This window comes from Oryctolagus cuniculus, chromosome 13 (genome assembly GCF_051225735.1).
Source record: "Oryctolagus cuniculus isolate XC-2025 breed Fujian yellow rabbit chromosome 13, ASM5122573v1, whole genome shotgun sequence".
Lineage (NCBI taxonomy): Eukaryota > Metazoa > Chordata > Mammalia > Lagomorpha > Leporidae > Oryctolagus > Oryctolagus cuniculus.
Window position 1 is genome coordinate 63,999,341 of NC_142879.1, and position 11,727 is coordinate 64,011,067.

Sequence of the window (11,727 nt, forward strand, 5' to 3'; positions counted from 1 at the left end):
AGGGTGGGGTGCAGGAAGCGGGAGACACAGAAGCGTTCACCTTCTCCATCCTACTGTAATATTCCCTGGCATGTCTGAGAGGAGGGTGACTAAGGTAGCAGGATGACTGTGCTCTCAGAGGTGATGATGGGTTTGTGCAGAGCTATTGACACTCATACCTGGGCCTCTCGTGATCAATGATACTCAATTTGGAGACGGCTGACTGGGGTTAATGGTGCAATCTGTGGCTTTGGAACAGAGTTCTTCTCTATGTGAAACTAATTGGCCCATATGGGGATTAAACTGGTAACAGTGTCCTCATTTGTCAACTCATCTACTCAGCGTTTGACTCTGGTTGTGTCGGAGGACTGCCCCGGATTCAATCAATGTATTTTCAAATCATAATGTCATAACTTCAGAAAGAAGGAGAGATGAGATTTTAAACATACAAGTTATCCATCAACTCAAATCCCTGTGAGAAAAACATCATTATAAATTAAATAATAATTATTCTATCTCTAATTATTCTTAAACCGATGTCCCCATGCCGTGAGAAACAACGGGAGGCAAATGTGTTTCCCATTAAGTACTTTATTCCACTGTGAACTCCAGAATTATTTCCAGAATTGTCAGGGCATGTCTGCAGGCCTCCACGCCTCACTGCCCAATCCCTGCTCACAGGGCTGCCACCCCACCCACAGGCAGCTCTTTCCCAAAAGATCAGATTTAAAACTGGGACCAGAACTTCTGTCTCTGACTTGATCTTTCTGTGTTTCAATGTTCACCAGAAGCCTCTGGTACCTTTGGATTCTGTTTGCTGGACCCAGACGATAGTTACTTACAAATTACTGGTCAATTTGCATATATGTGTATTTCATGGACTTTTTCAGAAATATCCTCTTTTGCACAGCATTTTTTTTTTTTTTTTTTTTTGGACAGGCACAGTGGACAGTGAGAGAGAGAGACAGAGAGAAAGGTCTTCCTTTTGCCGTTGGTTCACCCCCCAATGGCCGCACTGCGCTGATCTGAAGCCAGGAGCCAGGTGCTTCTCCTGGTCTCCCATGGGGTGCAGGGCCCAAGCACTTGGGCCATCCTCCACTGCACTCCCTGGCCACAGCAGAGAGCTGGCCTGGAAGAGGGTCAACCGGGACAGAATCCGGCGCCCCGACCGGGACTAGAACCCAGTGTGCCAGTACCGCAGGCGGAGGATTAGCCTATTGAGCCGCGGCGCCAGCCTTGCACAGTATTTTTAAAATCCATTTACAATCATATAATTAATGTCCTGACCTTGAAGAGAAAAAAAAGCACGATTTGACACAAAACAGAGTCCCTTCCTTTAATTCAGACTTAAAGGACATATCCCAATAATATAACGTAGTCTAATTCAAAACTTCTTTCTAGATAACTCACATTTTTCTCTCTCAGTTTTCTTCATGATTAACCTGAGGTCTTCCTCCAACTCAGGTGATTCCTCATACCTGACTAATGCATGTAAAAACAAACCTCAACTTGTCAGTCCAGTGTGCTGCGGTAGAGTCGACAGGACAGTGAAAGCGAAAAGGCTGGAGGGGACAGCTAATGATGGGCCAAGGTGTCATAATGACCATGCTTACATCCAATGCAAAAAACATATTTTTTTTTGCCTACACTTCTAGTTAGAAGCTCTTTTCCTTCCAAAAAGGTTTTTAAAATAAGTGTCTGTCAGCAGTTACAGAAACCGGGGGCATTCCCCACAAATACAGGTGTGGACCGGTCAGGGTGGGGGATGTTAGAAGAGCATCAGCAGAACCTTGACCAAGAGAGGAAAATGACTTGGACTGAACTCTACGAAAGGGCTTTATTTTAGCTCTACTGGGTTAAGGCTTTCCACCAACTCCTTAGTGAAGCAAAATTGAGATTTAACCTCAAAACTCTGTCTGCTTAAGTTAACATTAAAGTCTTTTGTTGTCTTCATAAAATCTGATTTAAAAAGACTGCCTTAGACAAATAGATATATGGAATATATGCTTCCTTTTGAGGACAACCAAAGTTCTAATTCTAAGGGAAGCAAAATGAGCTCAACTGCCATGGTAGTTAATTTTGTATGTCAGCTTGACTCGGTTACAGTATGCCCTTATAGCTGGCTATACATTATTTTTGAGAGTGCCAGTGAGGGAGTTTCTGGAAGAGATTAACCTGGCAATCGGTAGACAGAGTAAAGCAATTGATTCTCCCCAAAGTGAGTATCACCCTGTATGTTGAAGGTCTGAATAAAATAAAAAAGGTGAAGGAATGGAGGATTTGCTCATTCTCTGTCTGATTGGCTGATGTAGAATAACCCTTTGTGTTGCTGTTTCTCAGGCCTTTACCCGAGGACTGGAACACACACGCCATGGGCTATCATCTCTCAGAACTTCAAACTATACCTCTGCCTTCCTGGGTGTCCAGTTTGCAGATTAAAAATAAATCATAAGATGTCTCAACCTCCATAATTACATGAACCAATCCTTTAGAAAAGAAAGCTTTATTGAGGCCGGCACTGTGGCGTAGCGGTTAAGGCCACTGTCTGCAGTGCTGGCATCCCATATGGGTGCTCATTCAAGTCTCTGCTGCTCCACTTCTGATCCAGCTCTCTGCTATGCCCTGGAAAAGCAGTAGAAGATGGCCCAAGTCCTTGGGCCCCTGTACCCACATGGGAAGACCTGGAGGAAGCTCCTGGCTCCTGGCTTTAGATCACCACAGCTCCAGCTGTTGTGGCCATCTGGGGAGTATACCAGCAGATGGGAGACCTCTCTCTTTCTGCCTCTCCTTCCCTCTCTGTGAAACTCTGACTTTCAAATAAATAAATAAATCTTTAAAAATAAATAAAAGGGCCGGCGCCGCGGCTCACTAGGCTAATCCTCCGCCTAGCGGCGCCGGCACACCGGGTTCTAGTCCCGGTCGGGGCGCCGGATTCTGTCCCGGTTGCCCCTCTTCCAGGCCAGCCCTCTGCTGTGGCCCGGGAGTGCAGTGGAGGATGGCCCAGGTGCTTGGGCCCTGCACCCCATGGGAGACCAGGAAAAGCACCTGGCTCCTGGCTCCTGCCATCGGATCAGCGCGGTGCGCCGGCCGCAGCGCGCCGGCCGCGGCGGCCATTGGAGGGTGAACCAACGGCAAAAGGAAGACCTTTCTCTCTGTCTCTCTCTCTCACTGTCCACTCTGCCTGTCAAAAAAAAAAAAAATAAATAAAAAAATAAAAAAAAAATAAAAAAAAAAAATAAATAAAAGGATACTTACCTGGCAGGGGAGATACCATGATCATGAAGGTGGTTTTCCCAGGGCAAGGCTTATCCATTGCACTCTGGATGTGCTGACCTCTGCGATTTCCCCAAATGTGGGAAACTTGACTGCATAATTTGTGGTAGTGGGGGACTGCGTTCACGCTCTCCCCTGAAAGAAAAAATAAATAAATCAATAAAGCTTTCTTTCCATTTATTTAGTTGGAATGTGCAAGGTATGGAATGAGAAAGAGAGAAGACAGCACTAACATGTATGATAAGAAAAACACATAATTATTTATTTGGTTCAATGTGGACATTTTAGCTTATTTTTTAAATTGCAAAATAAATATTGTGCAAAAGTACATAAAATATACATATATGTCAAGTGACCAATAGTTTTTAAGCAAACACCTATGTAACCACCATCTGGGTCCAGCAAACAGAATGTAAGCAATATCTTGGAATCCAGTGTTTTCTCCTCCCTGAAAACTGCTCTTCCCTCAAGAGTAATCAAACAACAGGATTTCATTTTTTTTCCTCTGTGTGGTATTCCACGGTGTACATATCCCATAATTTCTTTATCCAGTCTTCAATTAACAGACATTTGTGTTGATTCCATATTTAGCTATTGTAAATTGAGCTGTAATAAACATGGAGGCATAGACAACTCTTTCATATGCTGATTTCATTTTCCTTGGGTAAATTCCCAGGAGTGGGATGGCCAGGTCATATGTTAGGTCTATATTTAGATATCTGAGGTATCTCCACACTGTCTACCAGTTTACATGCCCACCAACAGTGTATTAGTGCACATTTTCCCCCTCATCCTTTCCAGCATTTATTGTTTGTTGATCTCTGTATGAAAGACACTCTAACAGGGGTGAGGTGAAACCTCATTGTGGTTTTGATTTGCATTTCCCTGATGGCTAGTCATCCTGAGCATTTTTCATGTGTCTGTAGGCCATTTAGCTTTCCTCTTTTGACAAATGTCTGTTTAAGTCCTTTGCCCATTTCTTGACTGGGTTGTTTGTTTTGTTGTTGTTGAGTTTCTTGAGCTCTTTATAGATTCTGGTTATTAATCTTTTATTAGTTGCATAGTTTCCAAATAATTTCTCCTGTTATGTTGGTTGCCTCTTCACTTTGCTGAGTGTTTCTTTTGCATGCAGAAGCTTCTCAATTTGATGTAACCCATTTGTCAATCAATACCCTCTCAGGGGCCAGTGCTGTAGCATAGTAGGTTGTGCCCACTTGCAGCACTGGCATCCCTGGCTGCTCCACTTCTGACCCAGCTCCCTACTAATGGCCTGGGAAAGTAGTGGAGGATGGCCCAAGTGTTTGGGCCCCTGCACCCATGTGGGAAACCCAGAGGAGGCTCCTGGCTTCTTGCTTTGGCCTGTTCCAGACTCAGCCATTGTGCCCATTTGAGAAGTGAACCAGCAGATGGAAAATCTCTCTCTCTCCCTCTCTCTCTCTCTCTAACTCTTTCAAGTAAATAAAATACATCTTCATAAAAAAAAAAAAAAGCTCTGTGTGTTTGTAAAGAGAAAGAGAAAAGAGACATAGAGCTTTATAGAAACATATACAGACACAAAAACAAATGAATATGTATATATAGTGTGTTCTCTATCTGTGGATGCCACATCTGTGGGTTCAACCAACTACAGATTGAAAATATGTGAGAAAAAAGAAAGAGTTGTCTCTATACTGGACTTGAACGACTTTTTTTCCCTGTAATTAATCTAGAGATTATTTAAAGTATATTTAAAGTATATGGAATGATGTACACAGGTTGTATGAAATAGTAAGGGACATGAGCATATGTGAATTTGAGTACCAGTGGACATCTTGAAACCAATCCCCCTTGGATACTGAGGGATTAGACAAGAAAAGTTAAAGTAAAAGGATGTTCATGGAGCTTTTAAAAGAAAGTTGATGTGGACATGCATACACACAGAGCGATATATGCATATATTACACTTTTATACAGATGTCCTTTGGTATCCACAGAGAATTGGTTTCAGTGTCCTGCCACACATACATTGATACCAAAATGCATGAATGCTCAAGATCCTTATATAAAATGTCCTAGAATTTGCATATAATCTACTCACATCCTCCCACATACTTCAAATCATCTCTAGATTTTTTAATAATACCTAATCCAATTCTGATATATTATTTCATTTGCAGGGATCCAGCATAGAATTTGATACAGCAAATTCAAGTTTCACTTTTGGAGAAGTTCTGGAATTTCCCCCCTAATGTTCTGATATGGAGTTGGTTGAATCTGTGGCTGCAGAACCCCCAGAATTGAAGGCTGACTGTACTTTCATATAGTTTTTTGGAAGTGAACTCTGACAAATTTTGTCTTTTAATAAGGGATTTTGTTCATTTATATTTAGTATAACAACTGACAAAACAGAGTTTTTAAAAAGTCTACTATCCTATTTGATGGTTCCTATTTATTTTCCTGTTCTGGGCTTCTTTTTTCTCTTCTTTTAACAGATAGGGCCCTGATCTCCACCTTTACTCTCTATAGCTTAACAATACGTTCATGCGGAAGATGTTCAGTAGAAGGACATTAGCTCTAGCAAATACTACCAAGGGAGGTTGGTGGGGGGTGGGGAGCATTTTGGATCATTTTCTTGACCATTCGATTCCTAATTAAGTTATAGATTCTAATTTGTATCCCCTGCTCTCTACCAGCTCCCTCATATACATTTACAATTTCACAGGAAGGAGTCCTACTGCAGTCTTGCTCCTCAATTAAATCTCCCTCTAGGATGATGAGAAATGGGGCCTACGTGGTAATTCCAGCTGCCTCTGCCTTCAAGATTCTCTGATTAACCTGACTTTACCCCTATGTCCTGTAACGCTTGTGGTATATGTGCATGCACCTTAGCCCAGCACCTTCCTTATTTTTTTTTTTTAAAGGTTCATTTATTTGAAAGACACAGATGAGGTGGGGGAGAGAATCTTCCATCCACTGGTTCACTCCCCAAATGACTGCAACAGCCATATCTGGGCCAGGCTGAAGCCAGGAGCCAGGAACTCCACCTTGTTCTCCCATATCAGTGGCAGGGTCCCCAAGAACTTTGGCCATCATTTGCTGCCTTCCCAGGTAGACTGGAAGCAGAACAGGATGTCAGCATCACAAGTAGCTACTTACTCCACTGCACCACAACACTAGCTCCTCTTATCTTCTTTTTGTCCGATTACTTTTTTTTATTATCATCTTTGTGTCCTCTGCTGATTTGACAATTACTTTTTGTCTCTCATTGTAGTGATTAGTTTAGAAATTATGACATACAGAATTAAAATTTCAAAGCCTAAAGTTCATTACCTTCAGCCTCCTGGAGTGATGGAAGGGACAAAACAAACAAATGATGCTCAAACTCCATCCCTCACACCTACCAAATTAATATATTTTTGCAGTAGTTTCTCCTAATTAAATCTTTTAAAAATCCCCACAAGACATCATTACTGTTTGTACAGTGATTGCATTATTTATCCAAATATTTACATTTTCTTTGCTCTCCATTCCTTTAAAGCACCTTTTATCATGCTTCCAGAAGTACACCCTTTAGCTGGGTGCTTCTTAAGCTCTCTGTGATGAAAGACCTGTTCTCTTCCTTCTTTTAATCATCATAGACTAATGTTTGTCAAAAATACAATAACATGAATTGCTAGAAAAAATGAAATGCAAAACCAAAAGGCATACAAAATACAACTCCACATGCTTATTATTGTCTTCAATAGATGTGACAGCACTCCGTCAAAGTGCTATAAAATTACCTGAATGCTTGTGCCAGTCCCTGGACTTGGTTCGTCTGGACTGGTGGTAAATGCTCACAGCCAGGCATTTGTCTTGGTCCTCACTTTGAGTCCCATTGCTAACCGCTTCACATAGTGACAACCTACTTGCTAGTAATGTCCTCTTTTGATTTTTTTTTGAAAAATTTATTTATCTATTTATTTGAAAGGGAGAGAGAGTGAGTCAACCCTTGGTTGACTCTTCAAGTGCCCACAACATGCCCACAACAATCAAGGCTGGGCCAGGCCAAAGCCAAAAGCCAGGAACTCCATCCAGTTCTCCCACGTGGGTGGCAGGGGCCCATACACTTGGGTCATCTTCTGCTGCCTTCCCAGGAGTACCAGCAAGAAGCTGGATCAGAAGAGGAGCAACCAGGATACAAACCAGCACTCCAACATGGGATGCAGCATTACAAGCAGTGGCTTAAACTGCTGTGCCATAATGCTGGTCCTGTCTCTTATGTGTCTGAAATCATTTTTTTCAGCCAGTGCCGCAGCTCAATAGGCTAATCCTCCGCCTTGCAGCGCCGGCACACCGGGTTCTAGTCCCAGTCGGGGCGCCAGGTTCTGTTCCGGTTGCCCCTCTTCCAGGCCAGCCCTCTGCTATGGCCCAGGAGTGCAGTGGAGGATGGCCCAAGTGCTTGGGCCCTGCATCCGCATGGAAGACCAGGAGAAGCACCTGGCTCCTGCCTTTGGATCAGCGCGGTGCGCCAGCCGCGGCGGCCATTGGAGGATGAACCAACGGCAAAAAGGAAGACCTTTCTCTCTGTCTCTCTCTCTCACTGTCCATTCTGCCTGTCAATAAATAAATAAATAAATCATTTTTTTCAAATAACTCTTTTGTGATAGTACTCTATATATACATGAAATTACATGTATCATAAGTGTATTGCTCAATATATTATGATCAAGCAAACCCACTCATATAATCCCCATCTATATTAAGATTCCCCTCAGACTCCTTCCAGTTATCACCTCTGCCTTTCTCTCCAGAGGTAAGTAACCATGCTCCTAATTGCTAACATTAAAATTAGTTTTGCCTGTTTTTTAAGTATATACAAGGGTACTTCAAACAGCTCATGGAGAACAGAATTAAGAGATATGCTTATTTTGGTGCAAAAATAATTTGAAATCCATGGACAGTTTTTTCATAACCTGCATTTTTTTAAAGATTTATTTTTATTTATTTATTTTTAAGTCAGAGTTACATAGAGAGATGAGAGGCAGAGAGAGAGAGAGAGAGAGAGAGAGAGAGGTCTTCCATCCACTGGTTCACTCCCCAGATGGCTGCAACAGCCGGAGCTAAGCCGATCCGAAGCCAGGAACCAGGAGCTTCTTCCAGGTCTCCCACATGGGTGCAGGGGCCCAAGCGCTTGGGCCATCTTCTACTGCTATCCCAAGCCATAGCAGAGAGCTGGTTGGGAATTGGAGCAGCTGGGTCTCGAACCGGCGCCCATTTGGGATACTGGTGCTTCAAGCCAGGGTATTAACCCGCTGCGCCACAGCGCTGGCCCCAATAACATGCATTTTTCATAAACTTTTCCAAGACTTCTTTTTTTTTTTAAATGACTTATTTATTTGAAGTGCAGACTTAGAGAGAGAGATCTTCCATCCGTTGGTTCACTCCCTAAACGGCCACAATGGTAGGGGCTGGACCATGCCAAAACCTGGAGACAGGAACTCCACCCAGGTCTCTCCTGTAGGTGCAAGAGCCCAAAGACTTGGGTCATCTTCTGCCAGTTTCTAAGCTCATTAGCAGGGAGCTGGATTGGAGTAGCCAGGACTTAAACTGGTGCCTATGTGGGATGCCAGCATTTCAGGCAGGAGCTTAACCCACCACACCACAACACTGCCCCCTTGAAGGTCTCTTGCATGTATGGGTGTCAAATTTTTGTTGCACCAAAATAAAACATCTCATAATTCCATTTTTTCAAACTGATTAAAGTATAATTTTTTTCAAGAGAATTGACTTTTTTTTTTTTTTTAATTTATGAGTCAGAGTTACAGATCAAGAGACAGAGAAAGAGAGATCTTCTACCTGTTGGTTCACTCCCCAAATGGCCACAGCAGCCAGTACTGGGCCAGGCCAAAGCCAGGAACCAGGAGCTTACTCTGGGTCTCACATGGGTCCAGGGACACAAGCACTTGGGCCATCTTCTGTTGCTTTCCCAGGCACATTAGTAGGGAGCTGGATTGGAAGTGGAGCAGCCAGAACCAGAACCAGTGCCCATATAGAATGCCAACGCTGCAGACTGTGGCTTAATCTGCTGCACCACAGCACTGATCCCTTAAAATACACTTATATAACTGTTATCATACTCTATGTATTATTTTTTTTGAAAGGCAGAGAGATAGACACACACACACACACACACAGTGGAAGAGAGAGATCTCCCATCTGCTGGTTCATTCCCCAAATTCTCCCAAGAACTAGGCTGGGCCAGGCTAAAACCAGGAGATGGGAACTTCATTGAGGTCTCCCACATGGGGCGCAGAGACCCAACCACTTGAGCCATTGCCTGCTGCCTCCCTGGGGTACACATTGGTAAGAAGCTGAAATCAGTTACAGAGCTGGGACTTGAACACAGGCGCTCCAATATGGATGGCAGGTATCCTAAGTGATGTCTTAACCAGTGTGCATACACTTATACTGCATACATACTTTTAAATCAGGCTTATTTTTCCAATATTGTGATGGTAAGATTCCAGCGTTGTTGCGTATAGTATTCTATTGTGTGAATATGTCACAATTTAAAATAAAAACCCATTTCATTGTGGATGGCCATTTAGATCATGTTCATTTTGATACTATTATACATAATGCTTCAGTGAGCATTCTTATATGTCATTTGGTACACATATGAATGCATTTCTTTTGGATAAAAACCCAAGAATGGAAATGTTGTCATGGGTATTTATTTGCTCAACGTTGCTGCCAGGTAGTTTCCTTTGTGTGGAAACCCACCTTTACTGGAAACAAGAACTTCTGTAATTACTTTGTATTTCATAGCAGGAGACTTTCTCTTTCAAGTTGATTGACAATTTTTATTTAGAAACATATTCAGAAGTTGCAAGTTTGTTTTGAGTACAGTAACCCTGCAGCACATATGCATATGCATATTTATGAGCATAACAATTTACAGATAAGTTGTTATATTTGTCTTATTAATGAGTATTATTTTGCCTTATTTCACTATTTCATAAGGATCTCCTTTTCCAGTAATCCACCTTCATTTGTGTGAAGGTAGGATATTAATTAATTATATAATATTTTGTTTCTTTATCCTTTAGACTTGGCTGCCTTGTTACTCTTGTATATAATAATATGTGATACACAAATTCCCTTGGATTTACCCCTAAGGGTAAAGCTAAAAAACTTTCCATGGGACTCCAAATTCCATTAAGTTGGCAGGTACCAATGCCATCGTACTAGTTAATATGATCAGTTTAAGGTCATAACTTATCATAAAGATAGGATTAAGTGTCAAAGGGATCACATAAATAAGACCAGTGTCTGCTAACAATAATTGATAGAATTAAAAATGAGAGAATGATCCAACATGTAAAGCAGGACACACAGCAGACTCATAGAATGACAAATGCCCTAAATAGCACTCTGGCCTGAAGGCATTCGATCTGGCTAAAAAGCCCGTGAGAGCATTTCAGGCATGGAAAGCCAAGACACTGTGGCAAAAAATGACCTACATGAAAGATCTCTGTGAGTGAGATCCCGGTGGAAAGAAGGGACCATCAAAGAAGGAGGTACCTTGCTCTGAAGTGGGGAGAGAACTTCCACTTTGATTATGGCCTTGTCTAAATAAGATCAGAGGTTTTGAACTCAAGAAGCTTCCATAGCCTTGGCAGCTCATGACAAGAGCCTTTGGGTGATCACTGACATCATAAACAAGAGTGTCAATTGTTAAATCAACAACAGGAGTCACTGTGCACTTGCTCCCCATGTAAGACCTCTGTCCTTACTGTGTTGTACTATGTGAATTAACGGTACAACTAGTCTTCAAACAGTACTTTATACTTTGTGGGGGAGGGGTGCACACTTGAAATCTTTTCTTAGTATAGAGTTGGTCTTCTGTATATAAAGATAATTAAAAAATGAGTCTTAATGAAGAATGGGATGGGAGAGAGAGTAGGAGGTGGAATGGTTTAGGGGTGGAAGGGCGGGTATGGGGGAAAGAACTGACACAATCCAAAAGTTGTAGTTATGAAATTTATATTTATTAAATAAAAGCTTTCTATTAAAAAATAAAATGTGATATAAAAAGGTAAGAGGCTATAATCTAGTGAGAACAAAAGAGGAAAATCATGACTTTTCTAAGGAAGAAAACTTGGATTCAGGAGTGAGTTAATACCCACTGAAAATTCATTAAGTAAGATACTCAGGGAAGGTATGCTGATATCTCCTAGAGTTTTCTTTCTTTCTTTTTTAAAGATCTATCTTATTTATTTGAAAGACAGAGTTATAGAGAGAGGTAGAGTCAGAGAGAGAGGTCTTCCATCCACTGGTTCACTCCCCAGTTGGCCGCAATGGCCAGAGCTGCACCAATCCGAAGCCAGGAGCCAGGAGCTTCTTCCAGGTCTCTCACGTGGGTGCAGGAGCCCAAGGACTTGGGCCATCTTCTACTGCTTTCCCAGGCTTTAGCAGAGCAGCCGGGACTTTATCCCGCTGTGCCACAGCACC

At 42.2% G+C, this 11,727-nt stretch overlaps 1 non-coding gene across 1 annotated transcript; it reads left to right on the plus strand.

Moving 5' to 3' along the window:
• Positions 1-3,226: 3,226 nt before the first annotated feature.
• Positions 3,227-3,390, plus strand: LOC127483636 (U1 spliceosomal RNA). The gene has a single exon (XR_007910074.2). It is a non-coding gene; the product is annotated as a U1 spliceosomal RNA (small nuclear RNA).
• The last annotated feature ends 8,337 nt before the right edge of the window (positions 3,391-11,727 follow it).